Source organism: Columba livia, chromosome 1 (genome assembly GCF_036013475.1).
Source record: "Columba livia isolate bColLiv1 breed racing homer chromosome 1, bColLiv1.pat.W.v2, whole genome shotgun sequence".
In the NCBI taxonomy this organism is placed as follows: Eukaryota; Metazoa; Chordata; class Aves; order Columbiformes; family Columbidae; genus Columba; species Columba livia.
Genome location: NC_088602.1, coordinates 65089174 through 65101952, shown reverse-complemented (window position 1 = coordinate 65101952; position 12779 = coordinate 65089174). Strand labels below are relative to the sequence as shown.

The window sequence follows — 12779 nt, the reverse complement described above, 5'->3', positions numbered from 1 at the left end:
TGCAGTCATATCTGTTCCATCACACCATTTACTGCATAGCCATGTGAACATCCATGCTGATACAGGGCAGAAAGTGGGAAGATGGGACAGGAGAACATGTGGCATCTCACACTCACTGCAGGAAAACATGACCAGGGCAGCCTCCCTCACCCACAGATGCTCTCCATGTGAGGCTGTCATTGAACTGTGCTCTAAGCCATCACATCAAATTGGTGAGGCGAGGAACACTGGTTTTTGTGCAAGCAACCTCCTCTACCTCCTGGTTGTCCCTCAATTTATCCAATTATTTTATTAAGTTATAATGTTATGACAAAGCAGCACTAGGTACTTCATAAATGAGGTTAATAATATTAGCCTCAGTTTAAGTAAGGCTGGAGGGAGTATCCTGCTCTAAATCTGACTTTGAAGTCTTCTGATCTGTTTAGACACAATTGAATAAAATTGACAGGAAATTTCATGAGAGAGGTTTCCATAATAGAATTTTTCCATAACAGAATTTTTCTGGAAACCTTGGGACAAAGCAGGAGAGGCGCCAGTGGTGGATTCATGCTGGATATATTGTCCTCTTACTCTGTGGCTAAGGGGACAGCACTGAGCCTTGTGTTATTGTTTCTCAAGAAGAAAACAACACTGCAGAAGAAGAGAGAGTGCTCCTGGTTCAAGCCCTGCGTCTGTTCATGGTGGGGGGAAAGTAAAGCTCAGTGGCATGTTTCTTGATGGCGATCTCCTTGATTCCTTTTCTCTGATCTGCTTTTACATCAGCACCAGCATAAGGAATTTAGAGGCATGTTTTCCTCTTTTGTCCTTTTTCTTTTCTTAGCACAGGAGGAAGGACTGTGTGGCTTCCCTCTGAGGGCCAAAATAATGGCCCCGACATCTTCTCTGCCTGATGCAGGTCTAATAGTTGTTCATTCCCAGCCAAAGCCTTTTCCTTCCATAGGTGCATTGCTCAGGAGAGAAAAGTGTAGTTGTATTGATTTGTTGGCCTGTTTTTCCTCTCACTCAATATGTGAATTATTGGGGTGGAAGGAGGGTTATAGAGATGCACCACCTAGAGGTGTTACAACCTGGGTTTAGTTGTATTGAGGTCCTTGATTGCACAAGAGCACTCCTGAGGGCTGAGTTCAAGGCCATAGCAAAGGCAGCTCCACACCACCCCAGCAACACATCTGTCTGCTTTTGCATAGAGCAACGCTAACTCAACACAAACCTGAGGTTTTGGTGCAGCACACAGTCGGAGCTGTGTGTGTGTCACTGTTTCCATTTGGACCTTGGTTAAAGAGGGATCAGTGTGCATGGCAAGTAGTGAAGATACTGTCGATGGGAGTTACATCCTGGTTCCATTGATACATGTGGCTGTCAGTCCTAGACCAACTTGGTTGCTGAGTATTCACAAAAATCAAACTCTCATCATCTCATATCCTTAACAAATGCAGACCTGCCTCGTTCATAACCATCCAGAGTGCTCATCAGCTGCCACTTCTTTCTTTTTCTCTGAAGCTCTTTTCTATCCTGTAGAGAACATAAAACTTGCCTTTACCTGTAAAACTGTGATTACTCATTTCTCTCTCTACCTATCATCTTTTATTTACTGTTGAAAGATCAACCTCTGTTTTTTGATCAGACAACACTGCCAATCACTATTTCAGTTTTTTCAAACTTTAATTTTATTCCATATTGCTCTGTTCTTCCCTGTTGTGACCAATGCTTCAAAAACATCTGGACAGCTGCATTAGCATTGCTCCTTCAGACCCCTCTCTAAAATTGTTTCTGACTCTGATGCCTGCAAAAGATTTATGGCTTGCAAAATCCTTTGTCCATCTTGCTGATAAGACTATATATTTATATCCATATATTGTCTCTTGTCCTCATCTTAAATTGTACTTTCTTTGGGCCAAGAGCTGTCTTGTTGCTCTGCGTTTATGTAATACTTCTGACAATAGAGTTCTGGTTCATGGTGGGAGTTCTTCAGCATTTAATGGCAAAAATAATAAAAGTATTAACTAATGTCTCCACATGACTGCATCGTGTGGTGCAGGCGCAGTTTGCAAAAATTCAGTTTCCTTGGGACAACTTGTTTCTCTGCCTGGCGAATGTAGGTGCAACTGAGGGTAGTCCATTTTCAGAAAACAATGTGTTAGGAAAATATTTGAGCTTGAGTAATTCCACAAATGAAAAACAAAAACAAACAAAAACTAAACAACTGTGTTCTGCACTTTCAGAAAGATTTCCTACTGTGCAGATTTTTTGCTAGCCCATTAATTTTGCCATCTCAGAACTCAAACAGCATGGCCTAGAGCAGTGGTTTTCCAAATTCCTTCCAGTTGTAGCATACTAACATAAACAGCATTTGCATATGGATGTCATAAAAGTGACTAATGCCAGCAATCATCACACTTTATTGCAGTAATGTGACACATGTGCCTGAGCATCCTAAGAGATCTGCTCATTGGCGCTGAAGAAGTGGCACACCTCTTATCTAGCAGAGACACCCGCGGCAGAGCAGGCTTTGACAGCAACCAGATCATGAATCCAGCTTTAGATGAGCATACAAGTGGGAAGAGTACGAGCTGCTTCACTGGATGAATCAACAGCGTTGGGTACGTGTCCTTTACCCTAAACCAGAAATCAAACCCAGGAAGTTGAACAAATAGCATTTTCTAGTTTGATAGCCAGAAAGTTCAACGAACCCCTTGGCTGCAGCTGTTGGCAAGTCAGTGGAGAGACAACTGACGCTGACCTTGGCCTTGTACCCAATCATATTTTAACATCTCAGATTCTCCAAACAAGGCTGCAAATGGTTCCTTCAGGCGAGGGGCACTCAGTCACGCCGTGAGTGCGAGGCTGAATGCTGCCATTTTCAGTCAAGAATTTGTGGAGTCAAGGGAATTCGTCACAGTTCAGTCTTGTCAGATTTTTATTCCACGAGACGAGAAGGGAGGGTTGTGAACCCAATTACATCATCATATACCACAGAAAACGCATTTTTTGTGTCTTAACAGACCGGCTTTCAGAGCCTTTAGTTACTGGTCAGGCTTCCTACCCAAATAAGATGTGTGTGATTATGACGTGTGCAACAGCCACTGCTTCCTAATGCCATCCAATCTGTTATCCACCTTTTACCAGATATGACAGAAGTGGAAGGGTCTCCAAGGTAAGACACCTTCATGTGAAAATTGTTTAAAAATAATTGGTGACTGCATAGAGGGAAGTAGGATGCAAAGTTGTGCTCCAACTGAGTGAAAGGAGCTGTACTGTTCTATCACGCATGAGCACATCCATGTGGGAAGGAGGCACTTTAAATGTGCATGTAAAGCAGAGTTTACACTGTAGTAGCCACAGGATAGGGCAGCTACAAGACACAAACTTGGGCTGGCAAGTTATGTCTTTCTCAGAACAACTCTTCTTTTTTCATCCATGTGCATAGATGAGGCAGCCTGTCTCCTTGTCACAAGGACAATCCATGTGTCCTGGTGTGCAGCTGCCTGTCTCAAACACATGTAGTTCATCTCCCATTTCAGAGAAACATCTCAGAACTGTCCCTCTGGGGAGCCATTCAGCACTTGGGTGAAACAACAGCACATCATGTCCTGACCCATATTTTAACCCCAACTGGCATATAGTGAACCCAAAGCCTGGACATGGCTCTCCAGTGACACAGCAGCTTTCATGGTTCCATGACTGATATCCTTCTATGTTGGCTGCTCCCAGTGAATGACACAGTTTGACCCTGGAGCTGGTGCTGCAACTCTGCACCGCAACCAGCAACCCTGCTTTGACACCAGCTGTAGCAGGAGCTCCAAGCACACAATATCTAACTATACAGCCCTATGGGACATTACTCTGTTGCAAATTCCCTGCACCACATCCAGCAATCCTTCTCTGTCTCATATCTGGGAAGCAGCAGCCAGAAGAATACGTAGTCAAAAATGTCTCCTATATATAGCACACAAAGGGCAAAGGCTGTTTATCAGAACCCTTTAGCACTAATGTCTGCTTGAAATGTGTATACCTTCATTCCTTTTACAAGCAATTGAACCAAAACATTTTCTTGGCATTTGCTTTCATTCTTCATTTCACTGCTTTATCAGAGATAGAGACAGCAGTACATTTATTTGTGTGCAATTCCCCACAGGTAAACTTCAGTTGCAGCACATAAAACTTAATTTTCCCCAATTGCATGAGATTTCTTATTCCACATAAGGTTGTAAATCACTTCAACAAAGACTCTTTGCTTGCTCAGTGTAGGCAAAGCCTTGCAGTGCTTGAAAAATGACTTGGGCTTTCCCATGTGCTCTTTGTGATGCCAAGAGTTTCCAAAGAGCTTCACAGATTTATCCAACTTCACGCTTTCTGCAGATAACATTGATGATGTGAGGTGTTTGTAGGCCTTTTTCTCATTGTCCACCAGAACACTTTTGTTATCAAATTCAGCAGGGGCTTTAGCAAATATAATTTTTTTGTTTCTTTCATCCTTTTCCTTTATCACATTAAGCTGGAAGCAAGTGCTTTCCTGAAAAGAAAGATGAAGTATTGTTGCTTCCTTCACAAAACCCTGGACATTACAAAAACAGTATTTTTGAGAACATCTCCAGGAACAAAACTCAGATAACAAGCAAAAGGTCATGAGTCATGTCTGGTAGCATGTGTGCACAGTGGCATAATCAAAAAGACAATGATCTGCGCAAGAACATGACCATGATATTGTCTGGTTCACAATCCCGTTTATAATGACTTGGGGTCACACACTGTAGTTTGGAAGCTGTTTGCTTTGAGACTCCCAGGCGTGATGTGTGCATTGACTCCGAAGAGATCCTCTGCCTTAGTTGGTGGTATTTGACTATCAATTTTCAGTTAATTCAAAATGTTATAGGTATACTCATGTAAACAGTAGCACTGGAAGCCTTGTGGAACATTAAGGAAGGAGGTAGAAGGTTACCAGAAAACTCTGAAAACACAAGGCTTGGCTCTTTTTAAGGCACATATTCTCTGCAGGTTTTGCTTAGTGATCACTTGTGATCCACACAGCTCTGCTCCAGGAACTGCATTATGTTTTCTAACCCATGCTGAATTTTTGAGCTACAACTGGCTCAAAGCAAAAGTTTCTGCAAGTGAAGGGGTTTCTAGATTCCAGAACAAAGCTGCTTCAAAGAAGTTCTCTTCCTTGCAGTAACTGGTAGCAGCAGTAAAGGGCTCGTACAGCTGCCAGGTGTCAGTGAGGAATGAGGACAACATCTGAACTGCTTTTGAAAGCCTCCTGAGTCTACCTTGGTCTCCTGTCCAGCTGCCCAGCGTAAGGCTGCTTAGACTTCTCCTGTCAGCACCAGCATCTTCTGTTGTGCAAGTGAGCACCTGAACTCAGAGACAGAGTCACAAACATTTTCCATTTAACAAGAACAAGAGTGACGGAGACTCAGCGTAGCCAGAAAGCTGATGGCTTTCTACAAGGAAAGGAGCAGTGTTGTTTTGGGTCCCCCATGGCTGTTTCTCAATGCATGGACTTTGAGCCAGGAGCCCGGGTACCCAGGTGAGCTCCCAAACCCCTGCACCCTAGGTCATTTCTATGTTTCTTATCTGAGAATCATCATCTGAGAAACAGTTTCCTGACAGATGTCTTGTCAAAACCAGCATGTTCCTGGGAAGTACTTCAGTTCCAATGAGTTTAATTTTTTAACGAAAAAATAGTTTTTCAGTAAACTCCTTGCACGTTCCAACAGGGACTTTTCTGGTACTGAAACTGGTGCCAGATGGGCACCAGTCCTTCCACTGTTGAAGGCAGCTGGAGTTTTGCCACTGACTTCAAAGGAATTAGGATCAAGCCCATGAATTCATGACTGCACTTTTTTATTTAGCTTTCTGAATAATTTATAAGTAAAAATAGGCTGAATTCTCCCACTCTTTATGATGTTGAATAAAGCTGTATTTGGTTACATTTCTTGCTTTCAAAGGAGCTTTGGCATAGTCATGAGCATATCATTATGACAAGGGATGTCCACAGAGGACATATAGGAAGAAAAGAGAAGGAAATCCTCAGGCACACTGAAGACACACAGCAGATCTGAGGTTCAGAGACGACAGAACAGAATAATATAGTCCTCATACTTGGAGCTGGAGGCTAGACAGCAAGAATTGTTTCAGGAAATGAAGAGGGGTGCAAAAAACATGCTTCTTTTTTTGTGACTTAATCTATTTTTAATGCCATTGCATTTAGTTTTCTTTCTTCTCAGCAATTTGAACATTGGTTTCCATACGGCTACTTGCTGCACTTTGGTTCCTGAGCAGATTTTGCAGCAGACTGCACATTTTCCTGGGATTCACTAAGCCATGTGTTTGTTCTCCATCACTGAGAACCATTTTCCGTCTTAAAACTGTTTGGAAAAAAAGGGAAAGAAAAAATTCCCAGATCACCACCCAAGGCTTAGTGTTTACTTCTGCTGCACGCATCATTTATTTTCATTCTGCAAGATCATGATGACATGCTCGTCCAAGCACATGCTGTTCTAATATGCTACATTCCTTTGGCCTCTCAGCGTGTTGTAAGTGACATCGCTGCTAAATGAGAAAGATCTTGTAAGACAGGGAAATTGAGTGCTAAGTACTGCTGCCTTTCAAAGAACCATGTTGTAGACCAAAATGACTGGCTTGCTTTTTCCGGACTATACATAACTGTGTACATGTATGACCCTTATTAAGAAGGGGTCTGCTGTATGGTTTTAGGGACTTCATTCCATGAGAACATGCAAACATATTTAGTGGGCTTTTGGAAAAGACAACGAGACATATTCCTCAGCCTGTGATGGGAGGAACAGAACACTTGAAGTTTGAGATGTGTCCTAACAAACTATTTCTGCAGCTATCGTGCCGTGTGAATGTGTTAGAGCCAGTGCATGTACTGCACTTCTTACTCTGCTCTCAATCACAATGTGGGTTGTCAGAAATCTATCTTCCATGATGGATAAACCACTTGCAGAAAATCTGTTCCACATTTGCTTGTCCCTCTCTGGCAATAAATTAGAAAAGGCAACAGTGGATTGTTAGAGATTAACACAAAAACTTTAAATAATGTTTTGGTTCAGCTATAATACTTTCTCTTGAACTGTGCTTTATTAATGATTCTTCATTAGAAGATGGTGCCTAAATGAATAATTGAGATAGGATTTTGTAGCTTCTGTCCTATTAATTTAAACTGTCCATGGAGCACTTGGGAGACTTTCTTTAAGCATTTCAAAATCTGAATTTACAAAACATGTGAAAGATTAAATCTATAGATGCATTCAACATGACTTGGTTGAATAGCCTTTGGAACAATTTTGTCTGTTAATATCCCATTAGTAAGTCCTTGGAACTGCTGTGCATCCAATGTACTAACTTCCCTAATGAACACATAAAGTATCAGGTAGAGTATTATGTACTTTCTCCTAACGCCCATTTGAGTCAAAGGATCATTTTGCTACTTGGCTACAGCAGCAGAAAGGTTGTATCCTGCATTTACCAGTAAATATAACAGTAAAGAAGAGCTGCCTTAGCATTCTGAAATGCTGCTTTTGGGGGATGAAAATGCTTTCACAGATGCCATCCTCTCAGGGAACCTAGCAGAGACAAGAGACTCTTATATAGTTATGCCCTTACTTAATAACTTCGCTGTGCTTCAGAACATAAATCATAATACTAGCGAAACTAATTTAATGAGGGCATAAGAACTTAATATTTCCTGAAAGTAACTACTCTGAAGCGAAAACACAGTAATAAATTCAGACTGTTTGTTCTAATCACAAAATCAGCTATGGAACTCCAAGTTACCAAAGTTTCTGCAAGGCATGAAATACGGATGTTTCATGATCTTCTCAATATTTATGAACTGTAAAGTAAAAGAATTAGCAGTCCCTAGGTGAAAATGTTTTTGGTCTTTCAGGGGAACATTGTGAAGCAGTCTTACTAATAATTTTAATTTTCCTTTCTGCTCTGCTCAGTGGTTCCTTTCCAAAATCTTGAGCATAATATTTTTCCTTAACAGTTTGTTCTTTTTCACTAGGTACGCATTGATTTGTGGGGCTTTGCAACTTTTCACTTTCAAAAGGGGCCTGAACTAACATATTTCCGATCTTATACCTGTATTTGAACAGCATCATCCTTTAGCTAATACTTTCCATAAAGACAGAAAAAAAGCTTACATAGCAAATGAAGTATTATTTTCCTGAAAGTGTTAATAAACTGTACTTTCTAGTTCAAACTGGCTCCAGTTTAACAAAATACTTAGGCACGTGTATAAAACTGAGAATTGAAGCAATCCTTCCTTATTCAGGAAAGAATAGCAGTTTAGTCCCATTAGTGACACTTCCATCTCTGCATAGTATCAAGTATGTGCTTAAGTATGTTGCTAAACCAGAAACGGAGCAAGGTGCTGTCTTTGATATGTCAGATATCAGTCAGAAATGAACCCATTACCCCGACCTAAATGAGGAGAAAGGTAAGAGTATTCAATAGCAGAATAAGACTTACAGAAGACATCACCATCAATCACATCACAGCAGCAACCCAGGAGCTGCTGTGGTGACCACTTAAGGTGTCTCTTGGAGTTCTGAACAGGGCTAGGACAACTTTGCCACTACCATGGATCAGTAAATGCACTGGCCTATTTGTCAGGCGAGATGCAGTGAAGGTTAATTATTTAAATGTGACCTAAATTTCTCATGCTTCTATCTTGTTCCATAATAACAAGTTCCATAGTGATATTTTGTTATTTGGACTAAAACTAGAATTAATTATGACCCACACTGGACAAGAAGTAGCTTTTACCTCGCTTTTCATCCTAGCTGGGGTGTGTAAGTAGGTGTATAACTCTGCCCGTTGAAAATATAGTTCATTAAATCACACTAGGATACACAGGGCATATTTAGTCCCATATGGCGATAGTCAGTGCAGATGACATGTTCTCTCCTGTATCCCCTCATCCTTAACAGAGGAATATGTTCAAACAATTTACACGTAGTCCCTTTTAAACACGGTATCAGGAACTAGGGTGAGCTGGGGTGTGTGTGTCCGTGTGTGTGAGTGTGTGCAAGCATGTGCAACATGGGGAGAAAGTCACCATAACGCATTCTGCAGAAAAAAATCGGGTTTATCTAGAGACTAATAAAATAATAATTTTGGCAGTGGAGAAGTCCCAACTGAGGCAGGTTAATATTTGTATCTTTCTTGCCCATATGGTAAAGTTGCAAGTAGAATAGCTAAAATAGTCATATCTAAAAGCCAGAAGAAGGGAAGAAAATCTCTCCCTTAGTTCATATTGCATGGGCTGGCTGGCTGGAGGCCAAAGTCATGACAGCTTGCATTGTGGCGGGGAGAGCAGCGTGGCTCCCTGACCAAGGTCAGCAAATTTTTAATGAACGGAGCTTGATTACGGCTCCCTTTGTGGGAGAAGGTTGTTTGGAGGTGAACAAGGCTCCGTGCACAGAGGTATTCTACACGTGCCCTCCTTTGCTCTCAAAAGCAGATGAACTGGAGCTTTCTTCAGTGCAGTTCCTCACCACTGGGGAATGCCCTCCTGAGAAACAGGCACAGGAGCTCTATGAATTGAGGCCGGTGCATCCTTATCTGAGCACACAGCACCCACAGTGCATAGTTGCTGGGACCTGTGAAGAGTTTTTCTGCACTGTTTCATCACATCTCTTGCATGGTGGAGTCCCTCAGCTATTATGAGGCTTGCCCTCCCAAGGTTTTGCATTCCCAGATCAAGAATTGCAGGGCAGCTGGGAATGTTTGGCTGGTTGGCATTCACATCTAAGCCTTATCTCTCTAAATCATACGTCAAGTTTTCTAGGACATCCCCTTGTTGCGGAATGGATTGGGGTTAAAATCAGTCCTGCTGCGATCTTAAGTGCATTTTACTATTTGCGTTTAGCAAGACCAGAATTTCAAAAGTAGGTTCTTTCTAGAGGAGGAATAAAAAATGGGCAATAAAGCTGAGTTCTAGTATTAGGGGTTGTCGTAGGAGCTACAGCCTTCCAGAAATGTCAAATTCCTGAGCCTGACTGTGGGTCAGAACTTTCCATTAAGCTTCTCCTCTGGAAGCAGATCTGCCTGAAGATCCAATGACAGACACCAGAAAGCAATGCTTGTTTACACACTCAGTTTAAAATAAGAAATTTGCAGTCATGTTTATGTGTAAAAAGGGGTTTCTAAAAGTTCTTTGTGAAGACACAGCACTATTTGCTTTTACAAAGTGGTAAGCAGAACCTTTTCTATGGCATTCATAGCCTATTTGGGAAGTATTTCCAGCATCTGTGGGCAAAGCTGTTTAAAAACAGTTCTCTACAGAAACAAAGTTCTAAAGCTCTAAAGCATTTTTTATCTTGGCAGACCAAAACATTTTTCCCCAGTATTTCAGGAAGACTCTGACATTCCCAAAAGTTCATTAGCTTGACTGTTTTAGGGAGAGGTTTTATTTTTGCCTTTAATCTTCTACTGATATTGAGAATTACTTTGTTTATATCAATGCAGGGCTATTTTTTATCACTCCATGTTTAGATGCTAGCTTTCTCATTGACCTTTTTAGATAGGTTTTTCTTTGAACAAAAAAGTAAGGGTTTCTGTTGTTTTATAAAGAACAGCTTCAGTGTTAAATTGGATTCCAGCCAGTGGGATTTATAATCTAATTCTTACAAGAGGAATTAGAGTTTTGATATTAAGAGCTGGATGACTTCATTGTACATATGGAGCATTGTTTTATAACCAGGAAGCTCTAAATTCTTTTTTTTTAATACTCTATTATCTTATGTCAGAGTTAAATTACACTCTTTTCCTGCTTGTTGTTGACTAGCAAAGTATTTCCTCACAGTCTGCTGCAGAAAAGAATCATACATATTTGATGTCTTTCTCCTTTTCTCCTTAATATTTCAAATAATTCAGCTAGACTATCTCCATCAATTGGGTAAGTGGAGCTGTAACACCTACTTAAGGCAGGGGAACCATCTGGTTTCCTTGCAACTTGGAGCCTGCTGGCAAATATGAGGTTGTACCAATTTAGAGCATGATGAAGTGGGAAATAATGGAATTCTTGAAGAATCTGAAACGGGATCAGCTGTTATTGGCAAAAATGACAGGTGCAGTGCACTATGCCGGCTGTAAGCATGGTCTTAAGTCAGAGAGTGCAGCTGGGAAAATGGCCTGCTAATTGAATGGTTGCAGGACTCCCAGCAGCTCTGACAGTAGTGGAGCATCGTTAATTGGAGGCTCTTGGTTGACTTGGTGTAAGCTGTCACAGAATGACAGATCCTGCAAGCTGATGTTTACTTTCGAAGTGTTAGTGGGTCTGTTGCCTGTTACTCAGAATGAGTCCTCATTCAAAGTGCTCAGAAGTGCTTTCAAACTTAGGAGGACTGGCATAAGGCTGGCAATATCTATTTCTTGTTTATATTTAGAGAATGGGACACTGGTTGGGAATCATGAAAGCTACTCAATTACACATTTGTTTAACTGCACACTTCTATGGTTATCTTTCCCATTCTCCTCTTTTTCTCTTTTATTTTCACTTATATTTGGTTTCTAAATAAGCTTGGCTTAGAGCAGCAACTATTCTTTTTTTTTTTATTTAGAGCCTGAGAAGACGTTGTCCTCAATGGAGTTTCTTGGATGCTGCTGTAATTCATACAGTGGTTATAGAAACAAAAATAGCCTGGTTTTGGTCCAGAACAGTATTACATGCACCTCTGGTTCATGTGGGTCTCAAAATAGCAGTGTACACAAAAGCATGTACATGTCAGCCATGGCTCTCTTTTTCATATGTTGTTTTTATTCATTAAATGCGAACATATTGCAGCACATCCTAGTTTAATATGAAGGTCTGTTGGCAAATTGTGGCATTTTCCCTCAGCTGTTAGCACCCCTCAAGGGAAGATCTATTGGCAATGAACGCTGTGCAGAAAGTGCTCCTGACTTCAGAGTGCACTTCATGTATCATCAGTGACTGTCGCACCCCTCTGCACCCAAAATCTCTCTATCTGTGTAAGGCGTAGCTTTCCTGTATAAGTTGCGGTGGCTAAGAGGTTAGAAGCATCAATGACAGGGTTGTCCCACCAAGTTTGCCTTTGGCATTTATAGGCATGAGCTTATCCGTGAATGTGGATTGAATGAGGAACACAAGACGGAATGTGCAGATTGTCTTCTGTCTCTGTGGACTGTAGGCAAGTTTTAAACCTCTTGGAAGGACAGGTGAGACCAAGTTTTCAAATTGGACCCTGAGCAAGTCTTCCAGTGGCCATCAAGCTCCTACCCAGCTGAAGTGATACAGCTGGAAAAAGTGCCATGGGTTTGCATCTGCATGTCAATAACCTGCATTGGGAGGGAGGCAGGAAGATAAAATAGGAAGGATTTTGAAGCTGCACCCCTGGACTGAAACCCTATGTGTCAAATGTCAAGCGTAGGCCTTTGATGAACCAGGAAATAGTGAGTCGCTGATGGAGAGGCTCTTGCCTTCTTCCCCTGACTCTGCCTCTGCAGCCTGGGGCAAGCTGTTTTGGGGATCACTGTTTTTTATATGTTGTTTCAATGATGTGCACCAATTTGCAGTGCCTGGTTCTAGCCTAACTCTTCTGGATGCTTATTCTGCCTACTTTTAATCTTCCTGGGGAATCTTCCAGGGGATCTTCCTGGCCAGCTGAGAGATGTTGGACAGATGATAAAACCAGGCTAGGTTTGGGGCTCTGTTTGCCAGGGCAGAATCTCCCTGTGGTGAGCCCTGCAGCTGTGCTGCTGTGTGTCGTCTACCCCAGGCAGGCAAC

The 12779-nt window shown here is 41.6% G+C and overlaps 1 protein-coding gene across 2 annotated transcripts in view; it reads left to right on the top strand.

Moving 5' to 3' along the window:
• SH3RF3 (SH3 domain containing ring finger 3) overlaps positions 1 to 12779 on the top strand; it is a 257517-nt gene that overhangs the window by 179811 nt on the left and 64927 nt on the right. The gene's annotated exons all lie outside the window — the stretch shown is intronic.